This window comes from Choloepus didactylus, chromosome 13, assembly GCF_015220235.1.
Source record: "Choloepus didactylus isolate mChoDid1 chromosome 13, mChoDid1.pri, whole genome shotgun sequence".
Classification (NCBI taxonomy): Eukaryota; Metazoa; Chordata; class Mammalia; order Pilosa; family Megalonychidae; genus Choloepus; species Choloepus didactylus.
The window spans coordinates 36,386,757-36,401,861 of record NC_051319.1 but is presented as its reverse complement, the minus strand read 5'-3'; positions in this window follow the sequence as shown (position 1 = coordinate 36,401,861).

Below are 15,105 nucleotides of genomic sequence, written 5' to 3'. Positions count from 1 at the left end.
GGAAATAAAAATTTACTTCTAGATTTAAATTTTCTACTTTAGTTTTCATGTTGTATATGTTTTGTTTTACAAGTCAGAGGACATTTGGAAAAGCTACCATAAGAAAGGTTCAGACAACTATGCTGCTGAGGAACGAAATCCAGGGCAAAGTTAATATCCCCATAATATACTCTTCTTGTTTACTATTGTTGTTGAGATGACTAAATGCCACAATAATTTCCATACCACATGAGCTTTACTAGAAAAATGTAACTGTGTTTACTTTTAATATGAAAGGGCAGAAACCTTCATAAGGCAATAAAATTTTGACATTTCTCTACTATGGCACATTTCACTCCTGTCTCATCAACTCCTTTATTCTGTTATCTTTAATAAACTGACTATATGGTAGGCAAAGTTACAGTTTAATCTCAACTGAAGAGATGGAATGAACAGGACAAAAAGTGAATATATTTTATTTTTCCAACTTCATAATCTTCAAATAATTTTAGATTTACAAAACTGCAAAAAATACAGAAAGTTCATATATATTCTTTTCTCACCTATCCAGATGATAACTTATATACCCATGTAGCAATTATCAAAATCAGGAAATTAATGTTGAGATGCTATTAACTAATCTGTGGATGCTATTCAAATTTCAAAAATTGAAATTGTCTCACTAATGTTTTTTTGGGGTGGGGTGGGGTGGAGTGGGATCCAGAATTCAATCCAAGGTCCCACATTGCAATTAACTATGCTTTGGTTTCCTCCAGTCTGGGACAGTGGCACAATCTTTCTTCATCTTTCATGACCTTGACAGTTTTGAAGAATCCTGGATAATCATTTTGTAGAATGTTCCTCAGTTTAGGTTTGGCTGATATTTTCCCACAAATAGACTGAAGTGATGCACTGTTGATAGCACTTCCGTAAGAGATGCTGTGTTCTTCTCAGTGTGTAATATCAGAAGGTACATGATTCCTGTATGTCCTATTACTGGTGATGTTAACTTCGACCACTTGTTTAAGACGATGTCTGCCAGGTTTCTTCAAGGCAATATTACTATTTTACCCTCTATCATTAGTGAGCGTCTTGTGGGTAGACACTTTGAGACTCTGCAAATACCCTGTTTCTCAACATACTTTTTGCCCGCTAACTTAGCCTGCATTGATGATTCTTGTCTGCAATAATTTTTACTGTAGTGTTTGTCAAAAGATGATTTTTCTATTTTCATCATTTTTCTACATTTATTAACTGGAATTCTATGGAAAGGAAGAGTTGTCCCTTCTCTCACATTTATTTATTCAATTGGTTATTTGTATCAGTTAATTATAATTGTTACTGGCTACTCTAGAGTAGCACTTTTGTTGACAACAGCAACTATTTTGTACTATTGTTATTCCCAAGCCTTCAAGAAAGGGCTTTCTAAAGTCACCACTTGCACTCACTTGTGCTGTGTGGAATGGGTGAACAATGTCCTTCCCCATTGCTGTTACGCAGGTGTCTTCAGCAGTCACATAGAACAGTTGAGTCCAACAAAGCAGTGGTCACTGGTAGGTTAGCAAGAAAGTAGGTCAGTGAAGAAGAAACTGAGTGATTTTTTCCAGAGCATCTATAAAGATAGGTGCCCCTCAGTTTCGGTTAATAGTTTGAAAGGCTCATTGACGGGAGCTAATTTTTACCTAATAAACTGTGGGGATCTCATGTAATAATAAATAGGATATCTTAAAAAGCATAATAGCATTATAATGTTAATGACTGGTATAAATGGTGATTTAGGTTCCAAATGAAAATATCACCCCAAAGTGAGTGGACTGAGGTTCAGACCATTAAAATGGAAACAGTGGTTTTCTCATCATAATGGAACTGATTCCAACTCCCTATGCAAATTCATGTACTCCTATGTATATTGAGCTGAACACATATGTGTAAATTCAGTAGCGTAAGAAAAATTTTATAAGATAAGGTCTTCAAAGACTAATTAGTGGATGCATTTTGTGTGTCATTTTACACCGGATGGTGGAAGGGAAATGATATTAAAACTATGTGTTAGGCATCAAGTTGGATGTTGTGTTCCACTAGGGTGAAATGATTGAGACAATAAAGGACCTGCCCTCAATGAGCTTTCAATTACCAATGTTTCCTACATGTTTTTTCTTCATTTTCTTTTTTTCCCTTAACCCATGATACCTAGGTTTATGGATTAAAACACCAGTATGAAAATTAGATTATACAGAAATATTTTCATGACAGATACAATTTCATGCCCAAGTGGTATAAAATAAAACTGCAATTAGGACACTTTCTTTTTACTTAATTTTTCAACTTGTATTTGCGTAACTTAATGCTACATTTATATGAACTTAAAGCATGTCCTCCTGCCAGAATCAAGAGGAAATAAATATCCTTTACTATGACATAATTTTACTATTGGCAGCCAGAAATAGCTTCAAAAAGTAAATTATTCTGTTGCTTAAATATTTCCAGAAGGAAAAGTTTTGTATTAATTATGTTAACACCAACATCAATTTTGAGCAGATGTTCTCAAATATCCAATGGATGACACTAAATAAACCAATTTGGAAAGTCAATTCATTCAATTATCTGAGAATGCCCTTTTCAGTTAACTCTTCTTGATGAGGCCTCCTTGAAGCACTGCTATCCAAAACTAGACCCTCCTTAAAGGCTTCACAGTGCTGATTTTTATGATCAGTGAAGACAATAATAAAAACCTGGTATTAATATTTTTCAGGACAAAATAATCTGTTCCATGTGCTAAGCATCGAACACTGGTTTTTCCTAGTGGAGGTGGAAAAGAGTGTGAGTGGATTCAATTGAATGCTGGTCTAGATACCTAGATGCAAGTGCTTTGGGAAAAAATTTTAGTTGTCCTGGGATTTAATTGTCTTAGTTCTGCCCCTTGCTATGTATTATTATGGGTATACAAAGCTTTCCCCTCTAAATGAAGTCATGTTTAAATCAGGTGATGAAAATTCTATATCAGGGTTCCATTAGCAATATGGCAACATGGCAATAGAAATGCCTTCTGCAAAAATAGGTAGAGTATCTTAAGGTTAAAACTGTAGAGATCCAAAGCATATAGACCCTTCTTTAGTTAGCAATACAGAATATCTGTATTTCAAGCTTTAACCACCAACATTAAGCTTGAACCATTACAGAATTACTGTCAACAGACCAGCTGGGAGGGTTGATACCTGGGAAGGAAAGATTAAAAAGGAGGTGAGGTTTGCTCTAACCATCTAAACTCTATCTAGCGATAGAAACTAGTTACCTACTTTCTTACTCCAAGTCTTGGCTGTCATATATTTCTGCCTATTCTGTAAAACTACTATTGAACTTTATTTATTTGATTATTATGCTATTCAATGTCCATATTTTAAATTCTTACCCGATAAATTTCTTCAAAGGAGTTTGACCTAATTTTTTGATCTAGGCTGCAACATTAGTTTAGGTTTTTGATATATTTATTATCCCCTTCTTTAAGATTTTCCTCCATTTATATTGTATTTATGTGTCAGTGTGTGTATAAAGCTTCATCAAAATACTTTGGGGAATTATAGAGATTATATAGTATAAAGATAGAAATGAATAAAATGAAGGTTTGACTGTCTGTTGCTTTTTTATTTTGTAGAACCTCTGTAGAGTAGGGGTTAAAGAAAACCTATTTTAAAAAACAGATTTAAAATAAGAATTATTTCAACTTACCTTTGTTGTTCCTATTTGTTGTTACTATTGAAGGGATCGTCATACCAAGTAATCAAATTCTTTGAATAGAAATTCCTGTCATAATTCAGTATAATAAATTCTCCCTGATTCAGAAGATAACCCCCATCTCAATCAAATCAGGCACCTAGCCAAAAGGAATGTTGTAAGACATTTAAAACCAGGTGTGCAATAATTTTTAAAAGAAAGGCAATATTATAATAAGAATTTTGTGCTTCACTATCTAAAATTTTTCTAATCTCAGTGGATGCTAATGTGATTTAAACATTAATTCATAAAAACTAAGTTAGGAATTTGAGTTTATGTGACACAAATAATTTACAACTCTTTGATAACCATGAATGATTCAAAATGCTATGTTTTAATAATTGATCAAATGTATTTGATCAAGAAATTTCATTTCTTAAAATTGTAAGATTTCATTAAAACTTTTTAAAATTATGTTTTTTTTCTGAGATAAGCAGGTTGATCAGCTGGCAATGTTTCTAAAGTTTACAAAACAAATATTCATTGAATCATTATTGCTGTGCTTTGAGAAAGATGTCTTCAAAGCATAAATTAACTTCTTAGGTTTAAATTGGGTAATGCATTCCTATTGTTTTATTTTTTAAAACACATTAAATGTCCCCTTCAATAATTTTAAGTGTGTATTTTACAACTTGCTTTTAATGGTTTGAGTTCAGTATTTTATTATTCAAATTTCAAAGATGAGGGAAATTATTTATAGCAAGTACAGTCAGAATTTTAGTCAGGTTGTCTCAACCCAAGTATGCTGGCCTTTGAAATGCTACCATGAAACAGGAAATTGTATACTGTTTGGCAAATGCAACACATAGTTTCCATGATCGTATGAATCTTAGAAATGTCGGAAGGAAGGCCCTGTTTCTGTTGAATCTCCCCTAGAACACTTGCATGGAAATTTAGAAGCCAGCCATGTGCCTTAATTACAATGCAATTCTTTCTTTCAGTTAATGCCCAAGAATTCCCCAGCCTGAACAGCTACTTCATGTTTTTCAAAACTATTGATCATTTTCTGTACCAAAAGAGTATAAGGAAATTTAACCATAATGGATTCCTAGATTAACTATTAACATGATAATTGGAGCATATTGATCTTAGAGCAAGAGCCAGTATATTGGAAATATTGCAAGAAGAAATCAGGGATAGCAATAAGATGACACAGCCTAATGAAGAAAGGGAAGGTATGCTTTGTATTCTGTTACAGTTGTCAAGTAAATGATTGGACGTTGCTATTAAAAGTGGGGTTCCCAGATCAGGAGCACTGGTGTCATGCAGGATGAGAGGTGGAATCTGTACTTTAGCAAGGTAAATAGATGTTTCTTATGCATAATCAAGTTTGAGGAAAACTGCTATAGAGTAGGATAACGTAAATAGCTTTATTGCATTAGTAGAGCTGAAGGAAATAATCTACTTTAGGCTTTGACCCTCCACTTCCTTCTCTCTTGCACACACACTTTCCCTCTGGTCTCAAAAGAAAAGATGACTCCACTTTATTTTGTTTATTTATTTTCCTCTCAAAACTGGAGAAAGAGCTCTAATTTATTTTGGAAAAGAAAGGGTTTGCCTCTTCCAAAATATCATGGATTCATAAGAGTTAGATCATTATTACTTCAGACTCTAAATTATGGCATTCCCTGTTTTCCAAGCAGAAAAGAATCATTTCTTCTATTTTGGTAAGGGTCTTTGGACTCTCATAATAATTAATACCTTTGATGTCAAGAACACATAGAGAAAACACAGAATCCCAGAGCTTCACTCTATAATAGTTTTATTTTCATAAAGTTGGAGATTTTTCTTTATGCTGAATACATGGGGAGTCCTTGAGATTATGACTGTGCCATTGCCAGTTTTCCCTGTTTAAATGGTGGATCATCTACTCTCTCTCACTTTTTCTTCTCATGTGTGGGTGCTAGGAAAACAAAATAAAACTTAAAATCAGTAAATTGCACTGCTTGTTTTAAACTTAGGAAAAACTTCATACACTTCAAACAATTGATTAAAATGAGGTTTTTATTTTTTTCTGAATTTCAAATACTCATGCTGTATGGACAACTGAGAGCAGTCCATTTATGGATTATTAATTTTAATATGCAGGACTATCACCACCCATGCCATTATGGTATAATTCTTGGATATATATTCATTAAATTGAATATGATTTTAGGACACAATTTTAAAAACTTCTGCCAAATGTAACAAAGCTGCACCAGGGAAAAAGGTTGCTTCCTTAGAATTTTATTCAAAATATTTAGTTAGCATTTCCAGAATAAACATCAATTCTCAAAATTTAGTATCTTGGCCTCTTTAAAATCACATTGAATTAAATTTGATTTGATCCATTTGGTCATTTGAGCTTTTACCTCCAAAAGCTACAATTCTGACATAATTTTGGAGTTTTCTGGCCAAGTGCAATAGAAAAAAAGTCTATAAAGAAATTTGAAAGGTTAAAAAAAGGGACTACATAATTTTAAAAAGACTAATATTTTCAAGTGAACAAAAGTCTTACAGGCATTTAAAAAGACACATATACCATGGCTGAAACATTATAGGTCAAATTATTTAATATGAATTTAAAGATTCATTTTCAAAATATTGATTTTATTGGGTTTGTGGAGACTTCATTATAGCACATTTTCTAAATCATAATTTCCATGTGGTGACTGATAGATTTATTTAAAGATCTTGTCACAAAAATTCAAGCTCAATAAACCATTTAGGTAGGTTGTTATGTTGCTGGCTATAATCGTCTGGACTTTCGGTTTCATTACATAAACGAGGACAAAGATGTATCTAGCAGAAAGGCAAGCAGGAAGTTTGTTTTCACTCTCTCTAGACTTACCTCAGAGTCATATGTCTTCTACTCCGATAAATCTTTAACCAAGGGATTATCAAAGTTTTAAAAGAACATTAGCACTTTTATGAATATAAAAATAATACAAGCTTATTTTAGTCAATTAGGAAAATATACAAAACTCTAAGGTAAGAGGAACTAAAAATCTTCTGAAATACCACTATCTAGGTGTGATAAATACCCACATTTGGTATATAATTTACAGAAACATTTTCCTCTTTGGAATCATAATTGCTTGTACTGTTCTTGCTATTGTTTGATAATACAAAATCATTGATTTTTTGCTTTGAAACATGCTCCCCTTTAAAATGAAAATGTGTCTGGTATAAACTTTAAAACTGTGTATAATGTAAAATGTCAAAGTCTAAACTTGTCCTTTTACAAATGTCCATTACCCAAAGGTAGCCATAGTTAACAGTTTAATACATAATGACAAATTTTCTTTTATGCATTTAGTGTGTGTGATGGGTGATATATATACAGACAGCCGCTTGATATTTCATAGTATGGTTAGAGCATGGCATATTAACTTCATGTTGGTAACCTTTTAGTTTATTTCCAAATATTCCCTATTAAAAGAACATTACAGTGAATATTCATGCACATATATTTTACAACCTTAAACTATACTTTAGAATGTTTCTATAGAGATTTCTAGAGATAGGATTTCCTGTTTAATAGATAAGGATATTTTAAATTTTGATACGTATTTTCTAATTTTTTCTGAACTACTATTGATTCCATTCCCACACCATGTATGAGGATGTTTGATCCCTTCTTAATGCTTGTATCTTTAAACCTTTTCATTTTTGTCAATTTGGTAAAGAAATAGAATTTCATTTTTGTTTTAATTTGCAGGGCTATTACTATGACTGTTAATGAGCTTTAATATCTTTCATATGCTTAAGAACAGTTTTTCTTCCTTCTCAAAAGATCTGATTTTTTTTAGCTCAACTTTTTCTCATGTTGTTTGTTTATTACTGATTTGTATAAGCTCTGTTACCTATGTTGCAAATATTTCATCTCTGTATATTTGTGTTCTATGGTTGTCTATGGCATCTTTAACGTATATAAATTTAATTTGTATGTTGTAGTCTGCTTTTGTTTTTAGTCCATTAAATTAAATATATTTAGGCATATGTTTCTTTTTTGCTTTATATATATGTATGTATGCATGCATGCATTTTATTAGAGAAGTTGTAGGTTTACAGAAAAATCATGAAGAAATTACAGATTCCAATTACTCCTGCTCACACACAGAGTTTTCCCTATTAACACTTTACATTAATGTGGTACTTTTGTTAAAAGTGGGGAAGCAACCTTATCACAATTATACTATTAACTATAGTCCATAATTTATAGTAGGGTTCACTGGTTGTACAGTTCCATGGTTTAAACATTTTTTATTCTAGTAACATATATACATCCTAAAATTTCCCCTTTTACCCATACTCAGATATACAATTCATTGCTGTTAATTACATTCCCAATGCTGTGTTATCATCACTTTCATACATAGCCAGGATTTTTCCATCACTCCAGATTATAATCTGCTTTTTAAGCAGCTATTTTTGTAAATAACAGTAACAGTTTATATCTAGAGAGCACTTACCACATACCAGGTAAGATTCGGAAGGCTTTACAAATATTGACACATTTAACACTCATTACAGCCCAGTGAGTTAGGTCCTGCTTTTATCATTTTGTCGTCCTCTTTATAGAAATGACAGAAGTGAAGTTCAATGGAGTTAATTGCCTTAATTAATTGCCTAAGGCTACATGAGTAGAAAGAAACTAGTAAAACTAGTACATGAACCTAGGCTTTGGGGCTTCTAAGTCCCTTGTTAAGAAGGCACATGGGATTTTAAGACTGTGAATATATCACAAAAAAAACTATTGGTATGGCAAGGTTGGTCTTACATGGACATGGGCCATTAACTGTACATGTAGGGCCGTCCACAGGGGCCTTTCTCCCCAGTGAGACCCGTAAATGCCCCCTGCCATCATCTCTTTTCTCTTTCACTGTCAAGTGAAATCTTAACATCAGTGCATTGCTCTGCAGGAGGCTTCCTAGTCTCTGAAGGTTAAACAGGAGCAACAACGTTAAACACTTATTAATGAGGATAATGTTGTAAACTTTCATTCACGTTTACACTTCTGGTGACCATGTTTCAGATACTTCCTCAGTACAGGAATCCACTTAAAAAGAGGATGGGGGAGGGCATGAAGGAACTGATATCTTATGGGACCTGGGGAACTGGCCCTGCAGAAAGAAAGAAGGTAAGGCCCAATACATCTGATAGGAGGGCATGGAGATATGCCACCGTTTATGCCCTGTTTTGTCTGGCAGGGGTTCTCTTCTAATTCTCACAAAATAGAATGAAGTTCATGCCTCACCGCTTAATCAGATCAATGTGGACACCCTGGGCAATTCAGGGTTATGCTTCAATTTGTTTACACCAGTTTGCATGTCTTATTGATCAAATGTAATAACTAACCATCAAATTTCCTCTTCATTTTATAACATATATACAGGCCATCTGTATGCCTAATTCAGCTACTCTAATAGCTTTATAGGCATTTGAAGCAAGCTATTAAGTTGGTCAAAATGATATTTACCGGCAATTTAAATAATTGTATAATTTATATGCATACATAAATGTGTATATAAAACCTCATTCGCTGTCTTCAGTAAATATTAAAGTACAATTTCCCCACTTTACAGAACACAGAATTTGCTCATTTTATTACAACTTTTGGTCTTTTGTTACAAATATACAAATTCGATGCAGAGATCTAGTAATCTCCTCTACTAGAAAGTACTTTTGTCATCTTTTACAGAGCCCAGGAGTTGTTGTTTGAATGGTTATTGTTTCTTGAAAGATTTGTGATGTTATTTTTAAATGCCCCTCCAGTATAAGAAGATTAAAGGATACATAACCAGGAACTTTAAAAAATCACATTTTCCAGCCTAATTTCAGTCATGTATGGGTGAAGTGGATTAAAACTATTGTTTCAGAGTATTAAAGGATTGCATTCTTTTCTTAAAACCTTCACACCTGATTTATTTTATAAAGTTGTCAATTGTCATTTCATTCGAGATAATAAGAAATATACTCAACAAAAATTTATCTAACAATTTATTAGAAAAGAAAAATGAAAAGAATCTAAATGTGAAGAATACCTAAAAGCAATGTACTGAAAACATCACTTTAAAATTTAAACTTTTGTAGCAATTTTACAAATTTAATAAGACATATTTGTTACACATATTTTTTTTTTTTTGCTGCTTGTATTAAAAACAGAAAACTAAATGAGACTAGTAACTTAAAGCCACAACATTCCCCTACAGTTTGGCAAAAATATACATTCTCTTCATCGTGCTACATTTTTATTGCAAATTTTTATATCCTTGCTCATGGACAGTACATTGGCACAAAATTTCCTTTTCTCTGGGCATTGGTTAGGCGCAGTTATTTTAGTCTGGTAGTATTTAGGCTTTGTTTGTGTGTGTGCTATTCTTAAAAATGAGCTTAATTTTGAAAAACTGAAGAGGGTAAGGAGATAGTGAAGGCAGCTGAACCATGACCATTTCTGTCTGTAATTAAGGGTCCTGTATGATAATACTTTGCATACTTATACATGAATACACATGCATTTATAGAATTTGAGACTGGAAGGGACTTTAAGTGGTCATCCAATCCAATGCATGTATTCGTATTTATAAATATAAAACACCTATGAGCTCTCTGCAGGCTTTGGTCTGGGTATTTCAGTTTTGGAACGGAACACTCATCAGGATTGAGGTTGAGCTGGACCACCCACAAAAACAGGACCACTCAGGGAAAAACTTGAGACCTAGGCAAGCAGAGCTGCTAGACATGCCTTGCGAGAACAGCTGGCCAAACCAGCACCTGCTGCCCGGCTCCAAACAGCTGGGGTGACAACCTCATGGGCCCAGCTGCTTTTAGGATGGGCACTGACAAAGACCACTGTTGCTTGGGCATCTGTTAATTCCTGCTATATTTGGTGGAGGAAATTTGGCAGGGAGCTGTGTGGTCAACCAACTAAAATTTAGCATGATTAGTCATAAACCCAAATCATAAAATCAAAGGGTTAGAAGAAACTTCCAGTGAAGTAGGTCTCAAACTTCAGTGCAAAGGAGAATAACACAGAGTTTACTAAAAAGGCAGATTCTCAGGCCTCATATCTTATGGGGTCTGGTTTAATGGACGCTGACTGATGCTATTACAGTTGACTGAGTCAAAAATCTTATGTTATAGTCTCATGACTCTCAGCAGCTATTTCACCTCAGGCAATTTCCTCTCCAAGGCTCAGTTCCTTCTCTGTAAGATTGGAATAATGATACCTGCCACACCTGCTTTAGAACCATTTAGAGACTCAAATTTGATAATGCATCTGGAAGTGCCAACCTGGGAAACCTTACAGAAATACATGGTGTTTTCATTATTTCAACCTCCTCATGATATCAGCAACCATTTCAGCTAGTTGTGACAGTAAAGACATCAATCATTGTGAATTTCTTTACATATAAATTTGTCAATAGGAGGGATTTCAAACCCTTGGTCAAAAATTCCCACAGCTGGGTACACCTGTCAGAACTGTCACCTATGTATCTCACCTCTGAACTTTTGTGGTGTGTAGTGCAAATAAATCTTTTTTTTTTTTTTTTTTTTTGATGCCTGAATGCGCATCGGAACAGAATGTGATTTTCATTCTCTCAGTTCATGTGATAAACTGAACGGCAACTAAATCCCTATTTTTATCTCTTTTCTTGGATTTCTGGCACCTTCTCTGAGCTGATTTAACCTATTCTTCAATTGAGTTCTATAAAAGGATCAGTCTTTTCACCTTAGAGTCTAACCTGTCTCTCATTTGATTTTCTGCACTATTTCTCAGATGTTCTTTAAATTTTAATTTAAGGTAAACCTTCACATGTTTGTATGATATTTAGTTTACTTGAAGAATAACTTGTTTAAGGCTATTAATCCCTTGTACTTTATTATATCTTCTTCCCTGAGGCATTTATTTATTTATTTATATTTTCATGAAGAAGGTGAGAACACATGTGGGTACATCAAATATTTTTAATTGTTCAAATGATTTGGCAGCAAAGGACAGATGTGGATATATTTATGTTAGAATTTGAATCATGATAAAAATATTTGCCCTTTCAGTAGTTTTAAAGTGAATAGTGTCAATGTGACAATCATTGTACAGTACAGTGGTATCATGATTTCCATGGTCTTTCCTCGGAATGCTACTACACAAATATAAATTTTAAGTAAAGCATCAGATAACATTAAGAATATAAAATTATATAGAAATCTCCAATTACATTTGCAGTTGTAATATAATAGAAGAAACAGATCACTTGTTTCACTAATTGATTTTTTTTTTTGGCCAGAAAATGAAAATCTAGATGTTTATTGTCATTTTTACTACATTAGGACACAGCAGATTGCTATGTACTTTCATTAAATATCTTGGGCAGAGGAGAGAATGTGTTCTCATGTCATTATTTAGAGAGCCAACCATTTTCTGTAGGAAAGACAACTGAAGATGAGAGAATTACACTAGTTTTCTAAGAAAACTAGAACAACTGAACCCACACCACTCTGCCACCTATTCGTACTAACGTGTCGATACTCCCAGGAATATGTAGTTATTACAGTAGAATCTGTGCTTATAATACTGTAGAGTCAGTGTGGCAATGGACCTGCTTGATTCCAATGACTAAATATTTTTTCCTTATTGTAGTTGTGGGAGACAACTAATTAGGAATTTTGGAAATCCTCTCCCTACTGGAGCAGAGAATAAAGTTTTCATTGACCATAAAAGCCAAAATAGGAGTTGGTCCCTTGCTCCCTCTTTAGCTGCCTTGTCTTCCCTGTTACAACTGCCTCCAATTATATAAGCAATAAAAATAACATTAAAAAAGCTTACCTCGTACCATTCTATGTGTTTTACATTTAACCCTAACAATAATTCTTTGAGATTGGTCCTATTATTAGCTTCATTTGTGTTAATATGAAACTGGAACTTATAGAGTTTCTGAAGATAACATAGTAAATGGTGAATCAGGGATTCAAACCCATGTCTTGGGTGCCAGGAAAATTAAATTGAGGCAAGAATTACATAATGGGTCAAAAAGAAGCCACCAATAACTAAAAGAACAAACAAGAAAGAGACTCAGAGTCTGGCTATTCTGTCAGTTCTGGAAAACAAAACAAAATAAAACAAAAAATAAAACCTTGAGTCTTTAGAATGGTGCAGGAATTTCATTTTTATAATAGGTCTGCTTATTTTCTCTAATGGATGAATGGGTCAATGAGCAGTAATAAAAACATATTAGAAAAACACAGAGTCGTGTATTCAGAAATAGTACGACACACAGCAATGTCTGATCGTGGGAGGCCACGGAATTCCTTCTTTAAAGAGAATGAAGGGAACTGAAGACAACTCGCTGGGTTGGAATTTGTGGAGGTTCAGATGGAAATAAGGTCCATACTATTCTAGGAGATTTCCCCTTAAAGACAATCACCTGAAGGGGCCAATAAGCCTTATGAAGTTGGCTGCATGGACTAAAACTTTTAGTCTTCAATATGAAGCAGAGAATATAGTAACATTTGTCAAGAAAAGTTAACTGAGGCCAAATACAATGAAGGCAAAAGGAAGGCACATTTCAGTGGCTGAGAGATTTCAAATGGAGTCGAGAGATCACTCTGGAAGGTATTTTTGCGTGCTATATAGATATCCCTTTTTACTTTTTAGTGTATTGAAATAGCTGGAAGGAAATACCACAAACTGTTGGACAGCAATCCAGTAGTCTTGATTCTTCAAGATGACTGTGTAACTATGTAGCTTACATGGTGTGACTATGTGATTGTGAAAACCTCGTGGTTCACACTCCCTTTATCCAGTGTATGGACAGATGGATAGAAAAATGGGGGCAAAAACTAAATGAAAAATAGGGCGGAATTGGGGGGGGATGGAATGCTTTGGATGTTTTTCTTACATTATTTTTATTGTTCAAAAACTGGTGATGAATGAACAACTATTTGATAGAACTGTGAACAGTTGATTGTACACTCTGGATGACAGACTGTATGGTATTATGGTATGTGAATATATATCTCAATGAAACTGATTTTTTTTTTTAAAGAAGGCACAGAAAACTAACATAGGATATTAGAGGCTAGCCACTGTTACTGGAATACCAAAGAGAACTTGAGAACCCTCATAAATAAAAAGCACCCCCTTCTGATAGCTCTGTGTAAGCTGTTTCATGTTTCATGAACTCTGTTCCATAGATGGAAATTGAGCCATGGACTGACTCCTCTGCTTTCCATTAAATAGATGGAAAGTAAAAAATGTTGGAACTCTTGACCCAAGACAGAGGTATACTTAAGAAATGTCTTTCTTAAGAAATGAAAAGTAATGATCCCAGTCAACGTTTTTAAATTAATGGTAATACTTTGGGGGAAATTTGAGTCATGCTTTCAAGAAATTAAAATGGTAGTCATTTTATTTTAGTAATGAGCTTTCTTAGATTGATCCAAGTTTCATCTGCAAGAAATCTAAGAACTCTAAGAAATCTAAGGAACCAGTGTATATTTGCATCAAGTTTTAAAAATAGATTTTAGGTATAGAGACATGTTTGACGCCAGCAACTAATGAATTTTTACACCTAGTGTACCAGTTTGAATGTACTAGAACAGATTTTGGTACCAGAGAAGTGGGGTGCTTTTGCTGCTGAGTTTGCAAATACCAAACATGTTGGAGTGGCTTTTTAAATGGATAAGGGGAAGATTCTGGAAGAATTGTGAGGAGCTTGATAGAAAAGGCCTAAACTGCTTTGAAGAGAATGTCTGTGGAAATATGAACTCTAAAGACACTTCTGACGAGGCCTTGAACAGAAATGATCAATGTGATGTTGTGAACTGGAAGAAAGGTGATCCTTGTTTTAAAGTGCAGAGAATTTGGCAAAATTGAGTCCTGGTGTCAGATGGAAGGAAGAATTTGAAAGTGACAACCTGAAATACTTAGCTGAGGAGATCTCCAGAGTACATGTGGAGGATGTACCCTGGCTTCTTCTTGCAGTTTATAGTAAAATGCGAGCAGAGAGAGAGAAACTTAGAACTGAACTCTTGGGTTCAAAGAAACCAGAAGCTGATGGCTTGGAAAATTACAGGCTTCCAGGGGGTGGAATCCCAGAAGCTATAGCCCAATGTGAGGATGTAACCAAACATGGAACCCAGCTGTCATTTCAGAACAAGCCAAGATTGGAGATGGAATTATCCGGAAAGGATTTGTGGAAACTCCTGTTGTCTGATGGCTTTGACCCCTGCATGCTTCATGCAAAGCCAATAGAATCTTTGCGAGATCTTTACAGACAGAGCCATTGCCAGTCTGGACTGGAGAAGACAGACAAGAAACAAACTGAAGGAAAAATTTCTTCAAAGACAGAGCCATGGAGGTTGAGGTCG